Consider the following 22,585-nt stretch of genomic DNA (forward strand, 5'->3'; position numbering starts at 1 on the left):
ACTAGGGAAGGGGAGGAGGAGGGAATGAGAAGAGTGACCCTCTTCTCTAGAGAGCTGTTCAATTTTCACTGTAAACAAGAAGTAAGGTAGTCCCATCTGGGTTGAGTGGGGTTTTTTTTTCAACTCTTAGGAGCCCAAAATTTAAAGTGATACCACTTCCCCACACAGCCTTTGCTTTCTGTTGATGAGCTCATTAGTTCAGTTGGTTAGAGCTTTGTACTCAATGTGCCTCCAGAGTTTGCTCTATATACAAGCCCATTCTCTTAGCTTCATATGATTTTAGAGCTGAAAAGGATCAGAGATAATCTAAGCCAGTACCCTCACTTAACAGCTAGGTGGCAAAGTAGAGTCAGGATGACCCAGGCTCAGATCCAACCTCAGATATTTACCAGCTGTGTGACTCTAGGCAAGTCAGGCATTTTTTGTGCTCCAGTTTACTCATCTGTAAAATGGGAATAATAATACCACCCTAGCTCCCAAGGTTGTTGTGAGGCTAAAATAAGATAATATTGGTAAAGCATTCTGCAAACTTTAAAGTGCTATAGAAATGCTAGCGATTTAGTTATGTTGCTTTATTTCTGTATTAATTTGCTTATGTTATTGGTATTGTGACAGATAAGAAAACTGTATAAATGCTAGCTCTTGTTGTTGTTTTGTTGGTAGTATAACAGATAAGAAAACTGAGGCTCAGGACAGCAAGATAACTTGCCCAAATATTAAATGATGTAACTGAAACTTGAACCTAACAGAATCTGTTCCACATCCACAAACTAAACCTTCCACTCAAACTAGCCATCTTGCAGATGTGAGCCTCATCAGAAGGAAAGCAGGTAGGCTTGGTTTTGGTTTTTTGTTTTAACCAGAATGTAACAAATCCCTCAGGCTAATGGGCATTCCGAATGAATGGAATTTGGAGTCTCTGGACCTGGGCTAACATCCTGGCTATTACTAACTACCTTGTAATTTTGGACAAGTCACATAACTCCTCTGGGTTCCTCATGTGTAAAATGAGGGACTAGCTGGTCTTTAAAATCCATTCCAACTCTAAATGCTGTGACTCTAAAGCCTTACATGGCTTTTTTTAAAGGTTGAATTCTGCTGGCCTCTGACACAGTGGATAGAGCACAGGACCTTAAGTCAGGAAGTTCAAACCTGGTCTCAGACACTTACTAGCTGAGTGACCCTGAGTAAATCATTTATTCCTGTTTACCTCTGTTTCCTCATCTGTAAAATGAGCTGAAGAAGGAAATGGCTAACCACTCCAGTATCCTTGTCAAAAAAAAACCCAAATAGGTATATGAAGAGTTGGACATGACTGAAACAAACAACAACAAGTTAGCTCTAAAGTCAACAGGTCTCATTCACATAAAGTTAAAGACTGCTAGGAAGGAAAGAAATTAATTTAGTAAATGCCTGTTATGTGCCAAACACTGTGTGCTAAATGCTTTATAAAAATTATCTCATTTAATCTTCACATCAACCCTAACTGACAGGTGATATTGTTATACCTATTTTACAGTTGAAGAAACTGAGGAAGACAAGGCAAAGCAACGTGTCCAGGGTTACACATCAAGGAAGTGTTTGGGATGCTGCTTAGGAGAAGGCGCTATATCCTAGATGTTATAGCATATTATCTGGATGTTTAACCTCATCTTCTGTAAGAAAAATTACCACTTACTTTTAACCAGCCTCAGAAAACTTTAATAGGATTAATAAATTAATTAATTAATGTTACATAGCTTAGAGATGGTGCTGCCTCCAGGCAGCAGACTGGATGGGATGACTTAACCCCATTTTTATTTTCAAATTTAATATATTTTATTTTTTCCCCAATTACATGTTAAAACACTTTTTTAACATTTTTTTTGTTTTGAGTTCCAAATTCTAGTATTCCCTCCTCCCTGAGACAGTAAGCAATCAGATATAAAATAACCCCATTTCTAGGAGCCTGCAAACTTCTTTACTTCTATCACTAGGAAATAGGAACAGTTATTCTAAATAAAACAAAAACAAACATCAAAATAATAAACATATGAAGCCCTTCCCATCTTAGACCCTCTCTAGGAGACGTCATGAAACCTCTCCTTGCATGTGCGCACTTATAATTTCTAAGAGCTCATTAACATTTTGAGCTACCAAGTTGCACTGTGTGCGCTTTTTCCTACTTCCCCAGAAAGCTTTGGCTTTGTTAAACTCACTTTGTGAACTGAAGGGTTTAATGAGTCCAAATCATCAACACTTGGCTGGAGAACTAGGAATCCTCACCTTCTTCCCCTCCCTCACCTCCCAAATGACCCTGAAAGAGGTGTCAGAGATCAAAGAGACCCCTTGGCAATATGCCTAGCCTCCTCTTCTCAATTTCCCAAACTCTTCTGTTGATGGAAATTCACACCTGCATGGAGCTAGGGTGCCGGGCTTCCACCAGCTTGAGGAGAAACCCAAGGTGTTGATAATCTGACTACCCAGAGAGGCATTACCTGTCGAGGTTGGTGTGTTTGAACTTTCAAATGGTAGGCAGCCCCATAAGCTACCACTGGGAGGTGAGAAGTTAAAAGACTCAGAGGCTTCCTCCCCAGCAGAAGCAGTTTGGTTGTATTTGCATTCAAGTGGGATTCTTTCACACGGGTCTTTTTACTTAACCTTTCATCTTTCCTCCAAACTGTGGGTCTCAAGGACCATCAGAGAGAGGTCTAGCAAAGCTTCCGGGTGAACCTCGGTCTACTTCATGGCTCTTATTATCAGCAGCTCCATTTCTAGCCTTAGGCGTCCAAGGGGGAGAAAAAGAAGAGAATAGTACATTCTGGAGGCAATGCTTTTATTGTGTTGCTAATCATAAAAAAATTGTTACTTGACATTTTTCTAAAGGTAGCCAGCAACACCTGAAATAGGTAGATGATAAGCAAGCCATTGGCCAGTACAAATCGCAGATTTAGAGCTATAAGGGACCTTAGACTATCTATTCAGAACCCCTTGATTTTATCAAGGAAAAACTGAGACCCAGAGAGGTTGTGACTTGCCCAAATGTCACATATGTAATTAACAGAATTGTAATTCAAACCCAAGGTCTCTGACTCCAGATTCAGGCCTAGATTCCATGGCACTGCACTGTCTCTTCTAGGTGCAATCATCTTAAATATCTCACCTATTTAGGTGCTGCTTTGGGTCAAATGCTGACAATTGGTGGAGAGGAATCAAGGAGGGGATACCATGAGCCATATGCAGAGATAGGAGACTAAATGAGGAGAGGGAGCTGATAGATGTGCTTACCACAGAACAGTAAATAAGGATAGAAAAAAGCATTGGAGGCCAGTTGTGAAGGACTTTAAAAGCCAAACTGGTCTAAAAACCCCAAATACCTACAACTACTGCATTATGTTCAATTCCCAAACCTTTTTCTCCCATATGGATCCCAGTAATGTGATAGTATTTTTATTTCCAAAGCATCAGCCAATCTATTACTAATCTAATCATCATGGCAGACCTCACTTAGAGAGGGAATGTGGTACAATGGGAAAAAGATGAGCTCAGAATTGTAAGATCTAAGTTTAAATTCTAGCTGCATGACCTTTAGGTGGGTAAACCATTTCACCTTCTAGGATCATCTGTAAAATGTGGGAATTGGGCTAGCTGGCCTCTAGGGTCCTCTTCTAGATCTCTGACTCGTTCTTTTGGGAGGCCCCCATGCAGAATACAGCCTGCATGCTGTCTTGGACTGATCCTATATCTGTTCCACCTCAGCTCCTGGAAGATCTGGCCCTCCTTCTTGGAGGGAAGACTGAGGTAGTCGTTCTAATATCCCAGGCCTGGATAACTCAACAGAGACTGACAACCAACAGGCCAACTGTGAGGGGAACTCATAGCATGGACACACACCTGTCTCTCTAGGAACTAAAACAAGACCACTACCTCATTTTGTGTCCCCCACCAAGCAGCTGTCAGGCAGCGGCAGCTTTTGGTCTCCACATTGAGGCCCGCCAGATTCAGACAGGTGGTCTATACAGGTGAAACCTCCGGATCTCATTACCAGTTCCCAGAGCTATCTAATTCCTCCTTTACTCCGTTTGAGGAGAAACTTACGATGAATAGAAACCTTGAGCATGTAATTCTTCCTTCTTTCTTTTCTTTTGCTTTATTTCTCTGCCAGCCGGAAGAATCCAAGCAGGGGGATTGATTTTCTTTGGTACTTAACCCTAAACAGACAGATTCAGCAGAGACAGACAGGGTGACGAGTTCAGATGTTCCCCTACAGTCAACCCAGGTGGAGGTAGCACCCTTAGGAAATCTGGCTCACTTCCTCTGCTCTTTGATCCTTAACCAATCGACCTCTAGGGTACGTTGGTATCATCAGGGTTTCTATTCAATTTGGTCATTCAATTCAATTAAGGTTTACTAAGTGCCTACTATGTGCCAGGGGCTGTGCTAAGTACTGGATTCTAAAATGTCTGGAGTTGTATGACAGATATTGAACAATGTTACATGATTCCATATCCCAACCTTCCTCCTACTGAAAGTGTCCAATGGCTTGTCTTCATTTGAAAAATTAAAATGAGCTAAAGCTCATTCTCATTTTTTTTTTAAATTTAGCAAAAAAAAAAAAAGGAAATGACAGAATATGGAAGAAAATAAAGGTCAGAAATCTCAGACTTCGCTTTTCTCCTATATTTGGAAGGACCAAGTCCTGAATCTGAAATATCTAGTCCATATAGTGGGAAATGCCTACGCAAAACAAAGAGCAACACCTGGAAAATCAGGGCCACAGCACAGATGACAATAATCTCACCTCAATCATCGTTCTCAAGTCATCTAGATTACGGTAGACATTTCTCAGCCATTTCTATCCCACCCTGACCATCTCCACCTCTACCTTGAATTTAAGGACCCACACCTATGACCCCTGGCTCCTCCTGGAAAAGATTCGCCTTATCTTGCTGGGTCTCAGGACCATCATGATATTCTCTAGGCATTGCCATGCCACATTGCCCTTTCTTCCCTTCCAATTCAAGTTCTGAGAACAGTAACCAAATCAGCATTACCATTGCTTGTAAAGATACGTCAGTCAATTGTCCCGTGACTGGAATCATCGTTCACTCTAACTTCCCTGTCCAGAACACCTCTCCCTGGCTACCACTCTTTCCCTAATTCAAATAAAAACTTCTAGAGGGTATTATATTCATACCCATTTCTATACCACAGCCTGGCAATGCCTCCCTATGCCATGGCCTATGGGGGCAGCTGCCCCTTTATGCCAGACCACTGAGCTGCTTGGCCTCCTCTTCCTATCAATTATTATTCTTTCTGATGCAGAAAACTTCTCCTGCTGTCAGTCAGCTCTGACTAAGACCCAAAAGGTCTTGACATCTTGAATTCATAAGACTTCCACCAAAGCTAGGGAGTGTCCAGCTTGAGTGTTAGCCTATGTATGTTCAAGGAAAAAGATGTAAAGCAAAAGAATTGGCCAAGGACTCCCCTAGACCAGTACACATACTCTACTTGCCTTATGTGAGCTGTCAACATTTCTGCCAGATTGGGAGAGTGTGCCTGGGGTCTCTGCTAGGCCCACTCCATAGGGGACCTTCCTCAGCCATCCCTAAATAGAAGTCCCCATGAAAAAGAGAACTACAGCACATGGGAGCAAGAGTAGAAGCTGTCTTTCCTTTCAGACTAATACAGCACCACTCCTCCCTCCCCCAACCCATTCTGATGGAATCAACTGGACTACATTTGGCAGATTTGTCCAATATCCCTAATTCCAGAAAAGTCTCTGGGCTTCTGAGGACAATTAAGCATTTTCTTTTCAAGTGCCTTCCCCAGTGTCTTTTGCCAGAGTCCCAGTGAAGTGGCACCATTCCCAATGGCTCCCAAATGCCATATAAAAAGTCCCAGTTTATTCAGAATAGTTCTTAGACAATCCCAAAATTACAGCCTATAGGGTAGGCCCAGGCCTACCACAGCTAGTTGGCCTGGAGATCACTCTTACCCCCAAATGCAAAAGTCATGTAAATTCAACAAATGGCAATTTATAACATTTATTATCTTCAGGGCACAGTTCTTAAACACAGAGCCCATTCCCATCTGTCTCTAGTTGCCAAGTGACCATTTACTCTCTAACTCTCCCAAGGCAATGGAGGACACCTCCCTGTAGGCCATCTATACAAACAAAAGCACTACCAGAATGAAGAGGCCGCAGGGCTTCTGTATCATCAGGGCTAATTTCCTTCCACGTTGCCCTTTCTCCACTTCAACACTGCCATTCAAATCCAGTCCTACCAATTAATGCTAAAATGTTGAAGGCCAGGCATGACTCAAACTAATCTCATGGTTCATGTTTGAGACTGGAACAGATAACCTAACCCCTAACAGATAACTCAGGGAAGTTTACTTAACCATAGCTGAAAAGGATATTCAGTAAGGATTTAGCATTACTTCAAGTGAATGCAGCTTCCCTGGCTCTTAATTTGCCACCAACACACAATTAGCATCAAGCCTGAGGCAGAAATTCCTGACCCTTTGTCCACTAGCTTTTATACTGGGCCACCAAAAGCCCATTCAGTGGTTCAAGCTTGGACAAATTAAGTCTCAAAGATGGTTTTAATACCTTTGAAGGAATGGGGTGGGGACTTAGAAAAAGGTAATCAGAGTTAATTAGCGATAAAAGCTAATTTAGAGGCAGGGAAGTCTGGTCATAGATTCAGGAGGACCTGAACTCAAACCCAACCTCAGACGCTAGTTGTATGATCTTGAGCAAGTAAATTAACGTCAATTTGCCTCAATTTCTTCAGCAGTAAAATGGGGATAATAATACCTTCTTCCTTCCAGGGTTATTGTAGGGATCAAATGAGATAACATTCATAAAGATCCTGGTACATGGTAAATGCTATATAAAAACTATGTCTCAAAAGTAAGATGCCTCTAGGGAATGAAGTCTGAGTCACAAGAGCTACTCCTTCAATTTTGACTTGTAAGACTTCTATCTGCTTTTACTACCAGTGATCCAAGGTTCACTCAAACCAGGGGATTCAATTCAATGTAACCATAGCATTCATACATTACCAACATGACATTCTCACTCTGTGTCTCTCTCTGTCTCTGTCTCTGACCCTCTCTGTCTCTGTCTCTCTCTGTCTCTGTCTCTCTCCTTCCTGCCCTCACACTGGTAGTTTTCCCAGAAATAGAGAGGAGGGGGAAGAAGAGCCAGCCAAAGTCACTACCACACTGCTACCACTCAGCTCTTGGGATCCTAGAAGTAATCCTGGTGAGGGGAAATGCATCCCTCCTACTAGCCACTGTAGCCCTTCAGTCCCCAACAGCAGGCTTCCCTTTTGCACCAAATCAGTCAACATAACACATCATTGACTGTGCTTAACAATAAGATAAGGCAAGAAAAACTATGACATTTACTGATTAGAAAACAAAAAGTAAGGATAACCATAAAATGGATTCAATAGAAGGAAATATCAAGAATATATATTCAATAGAAGGCACAAGGAATGATTCACCTCTACCTTGGGATAGAAAATTCCATAAATTCACTTTTCCATTAGGTGTGACCCTAATAGTCTTTATATAATCTTCCCATATTCCCCAGTGATTTGATTTCACAATTCTATCTTTTAAGACTGAAAACAGTTATATGTCAATGGGTCACAAAGAACTGTAACCATCTTTATCCTGGTCAGTCTTTTGTTCTCAAGCAAGTCCCCTTAATACATTTATCTGAGGGGAAGTTTCCTCTCAGATCCATAGAATAGTCTGCATCGTTGCTCAAGAACTTTTACACGAGGAGCTGTATTCCTTCTCAAACAGATTTTATCTTTGTTCTAGACACATACAGTCTCTTTTTCTGCCCTTCTTAGCAACTAAGTACCTTAGATGATGTCCACATACAAAGAGCACAGCTGATGTCAGTACCAACTCTCCTCTTCCATTTGAACTTGACTCAGCCCCTTGAATATGATAGATAACCTTCATTCCCTCTCACCTTCTTGATGACACCAATAACTAAGGATATCACCATACCTTTGGTGTCACATGGCCTATAGGATAGAACATACGCATCTACATTAATCTTCCCTGGGAAATAGCTTATTGCTGAACTCATAGTTAACTAACACTACCTAACCATTCCTGGCAAGCAGCATCCAAATTTGGTGCTGATTAAACTATAAATCAATGGATTGTTACTCAGTCGTACATTAAATTCAGCTCCATCTGCATAATCTTTGAACTGCTCAGTAACAGCTCACTTCAAAGTCACTACGTCTTGTGAAGCACAGAATTGTGGCCCAGGCTTCTGTCCTAAAGTGTAGGTTTCACCCTCAGCTATTACCCAAACAATGGCCTAAGAAACAACATTGGAGAACAATTACTTGTGGTTTTTTCACATATTCAAGCTTCAAGGAAGTAATTTCTAGATCCACATGGAACACTAGGTTGAGTAATTCACAGATTTTTTTATTTTCTTTGGTCCTTTTTTTTAAGATTTTGAGTAACTTTCCACTCAGTAGCCATAACAAGGCAATTGTGTAAAGTATGGTGCAGTTATCCTTCCTCGTTCTATGTCCTGTGGCTTCCTAAGTTTTTGTACTACCAATTCAAAGGAGGAAAACAAAGGATTATTTTTACCACCTCCCTTCTCACCCTTGCCCCCCCTACACACACACAGATTCCCTTCTCCTTAAGAGAAGAATGCTTCATTTGGCAATTCCAATGCCGATGCAAAGCTCAAGTAATGTCTATACATCCAAGACTGCTCATCTCTGGAGCTCCAGGCATTCATCTGTATCATTGTTCTGTTGTTTTCATAAAAGAAATTCCAAAGAGCAGGTCTGGTGCTAATTCATATTCTGAGAATTTATGTAATTGTGGAAAGCTTCTCATTTTGTCTTTCAATCCATTTCTCATTCTTTTGACCTGCCCTAACTGCTCCCTTTTTTCTCCATTCCTATATCTTTTCCATTTGCTTGACACTTTAACTTTTCCCTTTTAAATTAAACATACCTTATCCCCATGAAATTTTTTTAGATCAAAAAAGAATAGTGTGAAAGGAAGGAAGGAAGGAAGGAAGGAAGGAAGGAAGGAAGGAAGGAAGGAAGGAAGGAAGGAAGGAAGGAAGGAAGGAAGGGAGGGAGGGAGGGAGGCAAGGAAGGAAGGAAGGAAGGAAGGAAGGAAGGAAGGAAGGAAGGAAGGAAAGAAAAAACCCTGTGGGTACTATTATCTTTGGTTGTTCAAAGACTGTTTCAAATTATAAGAACTTTAAATGGTAATTGACTTGTCTTGGTTCACTAGCCACAACCCAGTTCAAAAACTAGGAACTTTTCAAGATTAGGCCCACATATTCAGTTGCTGGTCATACTAACAGATCTAAACACAAAACAGCTTTGAAATAGTAAAATATTTACTTGGAACAGAGATAAATATTAAGAAAATGGAAACAATATCAGGATTTATTTCTGAATTAGTACCGAGTCCTTCCATTACCTCCCAAGGCTGTTCAGGACATGGTCTTGTCCCAAGGATTCATGGCTCAGATGAGATAGGGTTGCTCTATAAACAGAGGAGGTAGAGAAAAGCAACCTCAATATAAATAACTCTGATTCTTGCTGTTGCTTACCTCAGACTCAGCTGTAGCATTCAGCTTGGCTTATCTACTGTCTATTCAATAGATATCTTCCGCTCTTTAGACATAAACTTTAGAAAAAATATCTATTACTCCTTCATCTTCTCAGCAGGAAAAACAAACAAACAAAAACAATTTTTCCACTTAACCATCCATTTCACCAAGAGGAGTATAAAAGCGTCCCTCCCATGTCACTTGATGGAAAAATTTTTTCATTGACCCCAAACAAGTGGGTAGTGAGTTTCCCATTTTCTCTAAAAATGGAAAGGGAGAGAAAGATGCACAGAAAGAAGCTTCAAGATCTAAAGAGTTGCTGGCCACTTTTCTTTATCCAGTTACAGAAAAATCACGGTTCCTGCAAATTACACTAGATACATTTAGACAGGATATCAATAAACATTATACCACATCTGTTAAACTCTATAGAGCATAGTTACAGGCAAATTATCTTAGATACACATAAGCTACATATAAGTATATATGCATGGTAGTTACTATATACAAGCAATTACTTATACTTCTCTATGCTCTACTAAACTGAGGCCATAGTCAGGTAATAGGCCTCTTTCACCTTCTTGTCTGAATAACGAATTGGTTGAGAGTCTATACATTTTGTGTATTACTGTGGAAAGAGCGCTGGAATCAGAAGCCCTAGGTTCAGATTTTGTCTTTGCTGCATCTTGCTTACATGATCTTGGCTAAGTCACTTCATCTCCTTCCACTTACCTCCTCCTTCCCTAATTTTTCATCTATAAGATGAAGAGAGTACTCATGTGATGACCTCTGAGGTCCCTTCCTGGCATGTAATTTTGCCTATCTTCCCCATTTTCCAAGACTACAATATAATCAATAGTCAACCTGACTCTTACCCAATGTCAACAAGGTACAAAGTTTGTGCTGTTGCTCCTGCTGACATTCTATGAATGCACTAAAAAAGCCATACGCTGACTCTACTGAGACATCTGTTTAAGTTCTAGGATCACTGGTACAGTCAGCAGTGAGAAATTTAAAATGCTTTGGCTATAGGATTCCTTGCATGGAGTGTATATAGTCCCAGACCTTTGATTCCTGCAAAGTCAAGTATTTTGTTCAGTAATTTGCTCTCAGAACCTCAGCCCTAATCAGAATGGTTTCTGATGGTGAAGCCATCATACTCTACAACACTCTGGATTCTGTGGAAGCTTCTGCCACCTAGCCGTGTAGACATCTGTACTGGGGGCAGTGGTTCATAACCACTAGGTCGGTTCTTATGTTCTTCCTACCCCTTCCAAAAACAAGAATTAGATGAAGACTTTCAGAGCAAGGACTCAAACTGGCAACACTTTCCTTTAAACATGCCCAGGGGGACAGGTTAGAGGTCAGAAACTAATGCACAGTATCAAGGAGCTGTGTGAGGAAAAGTCTGTCAGAGAGGAGAACATAAAGTCACATGGCCAGGGGACGGTATTGCTGGAGATACAAAATTAGAAAAATTGTATAAGAAGCCCCATCTTTCTGAATGTGTTGTAGTCTTCCTGTAACCTTACTGGGGAGGCTACCTGTCCATTCAGGGGAAATGGATGTAAAGATTAATAAAAGCTTTCCTGATTTCGAGTGAATGAATGAATGAATGAATGAATGAATGAATGAATGAGTGAATGAATGAACATGTCCAGGGGAGGTCTCATACTTCTTGCAGAAATCCACTAATACCCTAAGGGATCAATAGAACCTGTTCTCTGCCTGGGCCAGAGGCAACTAGAGGATAGAATAACTGGACCTGGAGTCAGGAAGACTTCAATTCAATTCTAGTCTTCATATGCTTACTAGCTGTGTGACCCTGGAAAGGTCACTTAACTTCTCACTGCTTCAGTTTTCTAATCTGTAAGAACAGGATTATAAATAGTAGCTACCTCACAGGGTTGCTGGGAAGATCCAATGAGATACCTATCAAGTGCTTTGTAAACCTTAAAATGCTACATAAATACTAAATATTATTATCATTTGCTCAGCCCAAGTGTGCAACACTCTTTGGGCACATGCAATATTTCATTTGTGTAGTGAAAAACAATAGGAGTGAGGAGACAAATGGGGGGAGGGGCCCTAGCAATAGAGTTGCCAAAAGAAAAAGAAAGGAACACCATTTAAGCATATTTTTAATGCACAGGAGACATTGGAAGGAAAGACCGAAGGAAATATGGGCTAGCAGTACAACTTTGAAAGTTAGTCGTTGAATATGTTGAATATTTGGACAGAAAAGCAAGCTTTACATGCTGGAAATCTGCAGTTTCAGTCTACAAAAATCTATTTTCTCTTCTTTCATTTCTCCCCATTGCTAAAAAAAAAGAAGAAATACAAAGCCTTCATAACAAATGTGCATAATCAAGCAAAACAAATTTCCACTTTGTCCATGTTCAAGAAAGACCCTGTATACATTAAGACTTTGGGGATACCCTGTATAGTTTTTGGACATTAATTTTAGACATTAATTATTCAGCCAATACCCAAAAAAAATGGGTACTGAAGTCTTAGGACACTCCCTCTTCAGAGTACACAGAATGTCAAAAAAAGATTCCCTAAGATTCTATTAGTCTCTTACATTTCTTTACATCAGCCCTCACCCCAGTATGTTCTAACCTGGACTCAAAACTCCATTCCATCAACACAGGTACAACCTCCAAAAAAATGACTATCACATTCCTTACTGACCCCACTCTTGTTGTAATAGTTGGCTTGTGTGTTCATCCTTCGTTGCTAAAGAAGACCATGCCATCAGAGAAGTAATGACATGACTTGCACTTGACTTTGTTTTGAGTAAGGAAGGGCTGTGCAGGTCACCAGCCTCACTTCTCCTCCAGAGTCATCTGAATCCAGTGACTAGATAGTCATCAGGATGACTGGAGATGATCCAGGATGAGGCAATTGGGGTTAAGTGACTTGCCCAAGGTCACACAGCTAGTGAGTGTCAAGAGTCTGAGGTGAGATTTGAACTCAGGTCCTCCTGACTCCTGCATTGGTGCTCTATCCACTGCACCCCCTAGCTGTCCCAGTAGTTGACTTATATCCTGGCTGGAGGGCCATTGTGCAGTTATTGGCTTGGTTAGTTGGTTGTCCTTTTTCTAAGAGGGCCCAAATGACATCACTATGTTGGGATCAAGGCACAATGTGTCTCACTGTGGCTGATCAGACCACTACAAGATCAGAAGGCTCTACCACAAATCAGGCACATATAGTCCATATGAACATTGGAGTGGAGATGGCACTAAATTTGCACATTTCACATTTCTTTTGGACTACTGCAATTCTGCTTTGCTCTCAGAACACAGCACCTTCCTTGACTCGGATATACCATGCTGGGCTGTCCTTTGCCAATGTCTCCCATCTCATATAGTCAATTCCAAAATTCTTCAGAGTGAGCTTGAGAGTGTCCTTGTATCACTTCTGACCTCCATGTGAGTGCTTGCCTTGAGTGAGTTCTCCATAAAATAGTCTTTTAGACAAACATACTTTTGGCACTGGGTGCTAAAGAGAATGTTTCTCCACCACACGCAGATAACTTTCTAAAATCCAAGTCCAGGGGGGCAGAGCCAAGATGGTGGAGTAGAAGGATGGACCTGTAGAAGCTCTTCCCCCACAGCCCATAAAATACCTGTAAAAAATGACTCTAAACAAATTCTAGAGCAGCAGAAGCCACAAAACGAGAGTGAATGAGATTTCCAGCCCAAGACAGCCTGGAAGGCCAATAGGAAAGGTCTATCACATTGGGCTCAGAGTGGAGCATACCCCAGCCTTGGTCACACAGCTTGGCGGGGACAGGATTGGATGGAGGGAAATATTATTAATCTTATCCAACATGACTATTTTGGAAGTCTTTTGCAAAACTATACTTATATAGCTTATGTTGAATTGCTTGCCTTCTCAGTGGGGATGGGTGGGGAGGGAGGAAGGGGAGAAGTTGGAACTCAAAGTTTTAGGAACGAATGTTGAGAATTGTTTTTGCATGCAACTGGGAAATAAGAAATACAGGTAATGGGGTATAGAAATCTATCTTGCCCTACAAGAAAAGAGAGAAGATTGGGATAAGGGAAGGGAGGGGTGTGATAGAAGAGAGGGCAGATTGGGGGAAGGGACAATCAGAATGCATGGTGTTTGGGGGTGAAGGGAGGGGAGAGATGGGGAGAAAATTTGGAACTCAAAATCTTGTGGAAATGAATGTTGAAAACTAAAAATAAATAAATTTTTAATAAGAAAATGGAAAAAAATAAAAATAAAATAAAATTCAAGTTCAAGCTGATTTCCTACAGAAGAAATTTAATTCATTCAGAAACTCTCAGAGGAGGGCTTAATAACTAATCCCCAAGTGCCCCCATTTCCCCCCATTTTCCCCTACTTTCCAGATATCTCCTTAGAGATCTGGGAAAGCCACACAGGTTCAGGGAGTTGGCACAACTTCCTTCTTGTATACATTTCCCAAAAACTTATATCCCACCCCACCCCCAAAGTATTCACGGACTTATATAAAGTATTTTCTTCATCATACTAAGTACCTCCTCAACAAGCCAAGAGTCCTTGGAAAGGGTCTAATCCCTACCCACTGAGCAAAATTTCTTTAACACATAATTTTATAATGGTTCCTATAATCATTTGCTTGGTTTGAGAGTAGGGTGTGTGTTCAATAAATTGCATCCTTAACCCTAAAAACAGCAATGTACCTGAGCCCCCAAAATATAACCGTGGCCTAGATCCACCAAAAAAACTTCAATGGACCCCTGCAAGGCTGATACAGATGGCTTGGACCCCAAAGCATATGTCTCAGTCTCAGACTATGTAACCATTGGTGCCATCATCTCTGAATCCTCATGTATAAAGACAAGCAAAAAAGGATTTTTAATGATAGCTTATTCATTTTGGCTCACTTGCTCCTACTTGGTTTGAAAATGAAAATTTTTGAAGAAAATTAAGACATAGATATTCATTATGTGACAAGCATATAAAGGCAAAGGAGCATCATTGAAGTAATAAAACATTTAATTGAGAAAGAAAAAAATAATAAAGCAACGGGGGGGAAATCCACAGTGTCCTTTCTTTTCTCCCAGAGCACTCTGGGAAATGGACTTCTCTGAAAAGCTCATGGCTTGGATAGATCAGGGTTCCTCTTTAGCTAGTGGGGCCCAGAGGAGTGGAGAGGATTTCACTGCGTTCAACCTTGGCATCACTGCTTAAAATTTGTCCTATCAGTATCAGAAACCTACTACTTGTCACTTCCCCACCACTCCCCATTTCTGAAGCCACTCCAAGCTCAGCTCTCCTCAGGTGTTCCCTATTCCCAGTCTCTGATGACAAACCCCAAGCAGAGACATCATTATTCTTCCATTTTTTCATAGAAAAAAAACTTCCCAGACACCTCACCTAGAAGAGGATGAATATAGTCTTTTTCATTTGCTTGGCTGAAATTGTTTTCATCCCCTCCATCCCACCACTGTGTATGTGTTCAATCATTTTCAAAGCATGTGTGTTCATTCATGTCTGACTCTGTAATGCCATTTGGTAAAGACACTGGATGCTCTGCCATTTCCTTCTCCAACTCATATTCCAAATGAGGAAACTGAGGCAAACAGAGTTAAGTGAGTTGCCCAGAGTCACACAGTTACTAAGTGTCTGAGGTCAGATTTGAAGTCAGGAAGATGAGTCTCCAGACATATCCACTGCACCACATAGCTGCCATCCCAACCACATGTATGCAGTAAGCCTCCTACTCTTTTAGCACAGGAAAGAGACTTGCACCCAGTTTAATTCTTCTCTCTAAGGAGTTATTGACTCCACTGGCAACTGGCAGCTAAACCTGCTATAGCTTGTTTTATTGTCTGCTATCCCTATGGTTTTTTCTTTCTTTTTTTCTTTTTTTTTTTTTTTTGAGGCAATCAGGGTTAAGTGACTTGCCCAGGGTCATGGTGTTTGAGGTTGGTTTTGAATTCAGGTCCTCCTGACTCCAGGGTCAGTGCTCTATTCACTACACTGCCTAGCTGCCCCCATGTCCCCATGTTTTTGATATAGCTAATAAGTTAAACGGCCATTAACAGTGACTTTTGTCTAAGCCCAGGCTTAGCATTGCCTGTGTTTAGACTTAAGAGGACATTGAGTTTATTAACTCAAGATTGAGGTGAAGTCATCCCGTAAGAGAAAGGATTTCCTGGGTCCTGGTCCAGGCTGGAGGCAGCAAGCTGATTAGAGAGATTGTATCTTCTGGAAATATTATAAATTATAATTATATATTATTATTATATATTATAAATCATACACCAGGCTAGCTGGAGAGAGAATTAATAAAGAAACAAGCTTATGAGCGGAATATGTGTAAGGAGGGGAGATTGTACATGAGTGAATCTTTTTGGCCCTGATGATGGCACCCAACTCTGTCTGGCATTACATGGCCCCTAAACTCATACACTCCTCATTCCCTGTGGGGATCTCCCCTTATAGTATCAAACACCTTCTCTAGTTCCTTATTTCTACTGCCCTTCCTGTTCAATATAGTTCCAGAACCCAGAATCTTATGTGCTCCAGGAATTCATTCTCGATCTATTATATCATCCAGAAATCCAGGGGATTAGTATTTCTACAATTATGGCTACATGTGCATGTAGATACCATATTTAACCACATGTATATATTGCTGTCCTTCATCATCATACATGATTGCTGTCTTCCTACATGGACATGGCTGAAAAGACCACTATGTAACCATAAAGAGTGTTCTTTGGGTTGTGGCTACAGCTGGTATTTGTAGAGTCTGTCATTTTGGACTCTGCCCTGAAGGCTCCTTCTTTGCTTTAAATTTATAAAGAGCTGCCTCATTCCTAGCCCTGGCATGCCAGCACTATGAGCAGAGGGGCTTGTTTAGACCTTTTTACCCATGCAACTCAGCTAGTCCCAGATATAACTGTCTTTGTTTTCTGAAAGAAGATACAGCTCAGCCCAGAGAGGTCTGGCAAGCAGGACTAATCCTAGACAAAATGTTCCACTATGAGATGTTGTTCTGAGCCATTTACCAATGCTGAGTGGCATCCTTTTCCTCCCACATAGGTACTCCTGTACCCTCTTGGTCTGCCCCCATTCCCTTTTACAAGAATCTGTTTTCAGGAAATAATCTGTAACTCATTCATCCTAAAGTGTAAGTGATCAATAAAGTTTAAATGGTTACCTCTGTGACTAAATGCGAAGCCAGATTCCTGTCTCATTCCCCACCTCTTGCTGGATGCCTATACTTTCAACCAAGTTGTGATGGTCAAATGAGAGCATAAGGTCAAAGCTTAGAACTGCAAGGAACCTTAGAGATCATCTAGTTCAACCCTTCATTTTACAGATAAGGAAACTGAGGTCCCACAAGATTCACTGATTTCTCCAAGGTCACATAGGTATTGAATGGCAAAGATGGAATTTGCAGCTGGCTTCTCTCAGTCAGAAATGTAGCATTCTTTTCACTAGACCATGCAGCTATCTAGATAAGTGTTTAAAGCAATTTGTAACTATGTTGCACTATATAAATATGAGCAATTATTATTGCTAACTTCCTGTAGTTTGCATTAATCTCTCAGAAATGAGAGAAGAAAGATCCTCATTATCCGTTCACAAACTAGCCGCAAAGAGCAGACAGAGGTTACCAACCCAAGCTGAAAACGAATGCTTAGCATTTTGTTTAGAGATATGATGTTCTGAGCCCATGTATAGCTCTCTGAAATAAATTATTAATAAAAATTTATCATCTTTATAAATAACCTCTTAGATAAAATGAAACCTGACCTATAAATGAGAAAGAAACTGTGGTCATCTGCCCTCTGAAAAGAGCGTTAGTGCTTTCCTAGGTTAAGGAAAATCCACAGAGAACATTTTTCACACTGCTTATAACATGCTTTATTATTATTGTTTATTATTAAAGTACACTATACAGTATTATTATTGGGCTTATTAATAACCTTTGATTTATACATACTAGCCACTTGTACCAATCTTCCAATCACTCCCCTCCCTTACACCAACAATGAGAAAAGTACAGCCCAGGCTTTGCAGCCTAACTCCAAAGGGAAGCTTTCCTCTCCTCACTGTGCCAGGACTGCCACCGATTCTCACAAGCCTACCAAGGGACTGGCTGGATAAAATGGCGCCAGGCAACACTGCAGGATCACCAACCAAATAAAAATGTGGAGGAGAGATGCCAAGGACCTGCAAGGAAGCTGTAAGATATCCCATTCTCCATGTGTCACCCCTTAACTCGATTTACGGTGTTCCATCGGTATTTAATGGAGAGACGAGGCTGAGAGTGCACCACTGGAGCATTCCCAGCTCAGCTGGCCATTTTTGTGCTTCTCCCCCACCCCTGGCTGAGAGATAATGACAGTGTCAGCTGCAGAAATCCATGGGAAGCAGGCCTCCAACTATTGCTTTGAAGTGCTTAGCAAGTCTCCATTTCTCTACTCCAGAGTTTTCTCTTGTCTTGCCTCCCTCCTTTTACTTCTCCCTATCCACTCCGCACCTTGCCTCAACTCCAGCCCCCAACTTTATCTCTCACTCTAGCCTTTCATCTAGCTATCTCTGGCACAGGGTTGCCACCTCCCAGCTGTCCGTAGTTCCCTCACCCCCACTGCTTCCCAGCACCATGCTACCATGAAACACACTTAAAGAGAATATCTTCCACTTCACTGGGTTCCAGTTTACCAAGCCCTCATCCCCGACATTGGCCCCATTGAGATGATTTAATAAACACTGCCTCCCCTCCCCATCTTCTTCTCATTGCTCTTTTTTTCTACTCTCAAATGCTCTCTCAAAAGCCCCTTTTCCATCTCCAAGGGAAGTGATTATATTTGCTTTTGTGGCCCAATTCAAATTTGCCAGTCTGCCGTCTTCTAATTGATTTACACTGATCTGCCCACTGTTTCTCACAGTCTGGGATTATTTGTTCTGCTTCCCCTTCTCCTGAGCTGTCTTCATCCACAAAGTATACACAGAATTTATTTTTTTTCCTCCTCTTTAAAGACTTCCACCAACTTGTAAAAATACACTTTTTTCCTCTTTTTACCCTTTTCTCCTTCCTCTTCTCCTTTCCTTTCTGCTGTTATTCTCCTTCCCTCTTCTTCCTCCTTTCATTCCTCTCCCTCCTATTCTTTTTTCTCTTCTTCTACCTCCTTTTGGGAAATTCTAATTATGCTTCTTCCAGACTTAAATTCTGCATACATATTTTACAGATTTTCCTGGGGGAACCCAGCCCAGGGTTCTATGCTTCGGAGGCTTAGTTATGGGTCACAAAAAAATATTAGTAACTGTGAGAAGCAGGAGGCTGCCAATGAGGCAATGCTCTGAATGCACTAGTGTGTTTATAGCCTTAACCTGACCATACCCATATTGGAAGGTAAAGGGGAGATAAAATGTCCCTCCCAGTACTCCACCCCACCCAAATAAAAGCTTGGAGGAAAGATGGCAAGGACCCCTAAGTTCACCAGGAGATGTTCCATTCTTACTCCTTAACATGATCTACACATTGCTTTTAACAATTGCTGCTTCTGGATGTTTGCTTCTTTGAGTGCCGCCCCAACCACTGCTGTATTTGCCACTTTTTTGTGATAGAGGAGAGACAAGGGTTTAGGGCAGAAATGTAAACCAAATCAACAAGTATTTACTAACTTTGTAATATATGTCAGATGCTGTGCTAGATCCTAGGGATACAAAGATAAAATGAAACAATCCCTGCTTGAGGAGTTTACATATTGTTGAGGGAAGTAAGATGTACTTATATAAGTAAATGCAAAACATATATGAAGCGTTGATAGGAGGAGAGCACAGATTAAGAAGGGCAGTTTATTAACAATAGAACAAGTATTTCAATGGATGAAATGGAAGGATAGAGAACAGCAGGATAGGGACATCAGAAGTGGGGGCTTATAGAAGATAAAATGGACAATTTTGATTCCATAAAATTTAAAAGTATTTACACACAAAAAATAATGCAGCTTAAAATTAGAGGGAAAGTAGGTTACTAGGGAGAAACCCTTTGCAGTAAATTTTTCAAATAAAAGCTTCATTGCTAAGATATATAAGGAAATGATTCAAATTTATAAGAATAAGAGCCATTCCCCACTTGATAAATGGTCAAAAGATACAGACAAGCAGTTTTCTAAGGAAGAAATCCAAGCTATCAATAGCCATATAAAAATGCTCCAAATCACTAATTACTAGAAAAACACCAATTAATGCAATTCTGAGGTTCTACCTCTTATCCATCAGACTGGCAAAGTTGACAAAAAGGAAAATAACAAACATTGGAGGAGCTGTGAGAAAACAAGCATTTTAATGCACTATTTGTGGAGATGTAGATTGATCTAGCCATTTTGGAAAGCAGTTTGGAACTGCGCCTCAAAAGCTACTAACTTCTGCATACCTTTTGATTCACAAATATCACTACTAGGTCTATATCTCAGAATTAAAGGAAGTGGAAAAGGCCCTATATGTCCAAAAATATTTATAGCAGCTCTTTTTGTGGTACCAAAGAACCAGAACCCAAAAGCGTGCTTATCAATTGAGGAATGACTGAACAGATTATGGTATATGAATTTAAAAGAATATTATAGTGCAATAAAATGAAACAGTTTCAGAGAAACCTGGAAGACAAGTGGGAAGAATAATTCATACAATAACAACAACATTGCAGAGACAAACAACTTTGAAAAACAGTAACTAATCACCACAGTGACAAACCACAAGTTTGTTTCCAAGTTATGACCAGTGATGATGCGTGCTAGCCAACCTCCAGTGCTTTCTTCCAATCACTTCTTTCTCCAGAGTGTTTGGCAAAGCAACTTTGATGAGTTTCAAAATCTATAATTCGTGTCCCTTAAACTTCACTTCCATCTACTGCTGGGAGGAGTATAAGGGAAAGAGAGTCAATCGTAACAGTTTAATTTCAGTTTGATATTCAAAAATTCTTTACATTTTTCTTGTTATGGTGCCTTTTTAAAAATTACTGTTTCAAGAAGTCACATAGCCATTGCATACATTGTCTAAATCCTTATGCAATTGGTCATGAAAAAAGGGGACATTCACACACACACACACGCAAACAACAACAGAATTTAAAGCTTTTACTCTTTTTAAATTTCTGGGCAAATTCTGAGCCTTAACTCTAAATTAACATGGAACCCGAGGTTGGAAGTAGATCGCTCATCTGTATAGTTGGAGCACCATCTGGTGAACAGTAAAGAACAGTGAAACTGTTGGGAAAATCTGAACTCAGGCAATGATGTAGCTACTGGGCTGGTTGCCTGAAAGTAGCACCACCTGGTGGCCAAAATATATACAACTTCTAACATCAACTAATTTATTATATCACAGCCCATGATTCTCTGGAGATTGCATAAAACAGGAGAATAAACCAAGATATGATTGGGGAGAACTCTAGCAAGAAAGAACTTTATGGACCATCCACATTGTTCCACATACGTGGGATATCTCATCTGAAATATTTTGAGTTTTTTTCTTTTTTCTTTTGTCAGCCATTTGCTTTCCTTTTGAGCAGTCCTGCTTCAGAGACCAGGAGTCATAACTGAGGATACTCGCTGGGGACATTTTTAAAACAATTTTGAGTTTTAAGCTTAATGATATTTCAGTTTGGATTTGTTTTGCTGTTTTCTGGAATTTTTACCTTTCCTTTCCTTATGCACTTATTTCTTTGTGAAATTATTTTTTTACCATCCAAATTCTGATCATTTTTAAACTTTTTCTTATTTTAGTCTTCCTTTTGGAAATTGCCCCTAGTGGCCCACTTGTTCTAGGATTACAAATACGCTGTGCTTGTAACTATTAGTGATATTTCATGCATTAAAATGCTTTAGGATCAGAGGTAGAGCCATGAGGTATTCTCTGAGAGACATTTGAGAAAAATGCCTTTAGAGTCTATGAAAGGAGTGAATAACAAGAACTACCCCTATCTGGGATGGTATACATCAGCAAAAGTGTTGTTTCCTTAGGAAGCTGCTGGTGTCCACAGGAAGTCGGACACTAGCTCTGTTATAACCAGACTCAATATATCGGACTGTCAGTGTCAGGCAATAATTGAAACTAACTCCAGCCTATTCTGGGTATTATCAGGATACTGCAAGCAACAAGCTAGAACCAAGACACCTTGGCCATCCACGCTTCTATGTGGAAGTTTACCAGAGAACAGCAGCAGGTGGCGGTAGTGAGTCTCATAAGAGGCCTCTTCTATCTTAGACATGTATCTTGAGAAGTTTGACTTTGGCTGCTCTCAGGAGACTGAAGAATGGAATTACTGATTCAAGGAGAAGCCCAGCAAGACATCAGGCATGTCCTTATTACAAGAGTGGGATACAGGGGCGGAGCCAAGATGGCGTAGTAGAAAGACGCACATACACATAGCTCCGAACCCACAACCCATAGAACAACTACAAAGAAGTAACTCACGGCGAATTCTGCACCCAGAGGCCACAGAACATTGGAGCAAGGGAGATTTCTGTTCCGGAGAGACCTGCAAACCTCTCGTAAAAGGTCCTTCGTGCTGCGGACTGGGCGCCGGGACTGGGAGCAGAGGGCAGCCCTGCAGCAGCTGCATCGAGAGGAAAAGATCCGAGCGGGCTTCAGGGACGGGATCTCCAGCGGCCGCACAAGTACCTCCACCCACAGGTGACGGGGGTCTGTGAGAGAGTCCCTTTGGCGGGTCGAGGGGGGAGTGGGGTGCCCCCATGGCTCGGGCCCCCTCGGGAGACAGAAGCTGAGGGGCAGCGGCAGACCAGGGCTCTCCAAGCAGGCAGGAGCCTGGATCCATTGTTGAAGGTCTGTGCATAAACTCCCTGAGGGAACTGAGCCTGAGAGGCAGCCCTGCCCTCACCTGAGCATCTGAATTTAATCTCACACTGAATAGCAGCCCTGCCCCCGCCCAAAGCCCTGAGGCTGGAAGCAGCATTTGAATCTCAGACCCCAAACACT

The sequence above is a fragment of the Notamacropus eugenii genome, chromosome 2, assembly GCF_028372415.1.
Source record: "Notamacropus eugenii isolate mMacEug1 chromosome 2, mMacEug1.pri_v2, whole genome shotgun sequence".
Classification (NCBI taxonomy): Eukaryota; Metazoa; Chordata; class Mammalia; order Diprotodontia; family Macropodidae; genus Notamacropus; species Notamacropus eugenii.